The sequence below is a fragment of the Heterodontus francisci genome, unplaced genomic scaffold (genome assembly GCF_036365525.1).
Source record: "Heterodontus francisci isolate sHetFra1 unplaced genomic scaffold, sHetFra1.hap1 HAP1_SCAFFOLD_167, whole genome shotgun sequence".
Classification (NCBI taxonomy): domain Eukaryota; kingdom Metazoa; phylum Chordata; class Chondrichthyes; order Heterodontiformes; family Heterodontidae; genus Heterodontus; species Heterodontus francisci.
In genome coordinates, this window is record NW_027141337.1 from 592,168 (window position 1) to 592,862 (window position 695).

The following is a 695-nucleotide window of genomic DNA, read 5'->3' on the forward strand; positions in this document are numbered from 1 at the left end:
GGTGCAAATCCAGAGAAAGTAATGATGGAAGGAAGGAGGGGAGGAAAAATCCTGCTCCGTTTCGTGATCCCTATTTGATCTTCATTCCGGTGCAGTTTGGGTGAAGAATTCCAATTGTCTGTCTCAATTTTAATAAAGTATAACAAATTCTGGAATCACTGTCTGGACATTGACAAGAACAGGTTTCGAGGCTGACTTGACACATAAGCTCACCCAACATAAATAATACATGAAACAGCTCATAAACCAGCGACAAGGAAGGGATTCGAACCCACGTGTGCAAAGCACAACGGATTAGCAGTCCATCGCCTTAACCTCTCGGCCACCTTGTCAGTTGTAGAGACATAGCTGTCACCTTCAGCACAGCTTCTGGCTGTGCAGCCAGCTGTGGAATGATGGAAATATCTCTTCTGTAAGTAAATGAAGTTGGGAATGGAGCAGTGTGAAACATTTCCAGACCATGTCCAACACGTTTCTACTCAGTGTGAAAACCCACCACGGAAAGACTGGAACATACAATCATTTCATCACATCATGATTAACATCACTCAGACACCTGAACCATTAGGTCACTGATGAAGTCATGATGACCGAATTTCTCATGAAATGAAAACTGAACTAACTGACTGGAAGAATTGCTTTAACCCCACATGATCAGCGAGCCACAGCATCAGGCCGACTTGTCGGGTGGTGTA

At 44.0% G+C, this 695-nt stretch overlaps 1 non-coding gene across 1 annotated transcript; it reads right to left on the reverse strand.

Annotated features, from left to right (window-relative positions):
- Positions 1-250: 250 nt before the first annotated feature.
- On the reverse strand, positions 251-332 carry trnas-gcu (transfer RNA serine (anticodon GCU)). Its single transcript has one exon. It is a non-coding gene; the product is annotated as a tRNA-Ser (tRNA).
- Between the last annotated feature and the right edge of the window lie 363 nt (positions 333-695).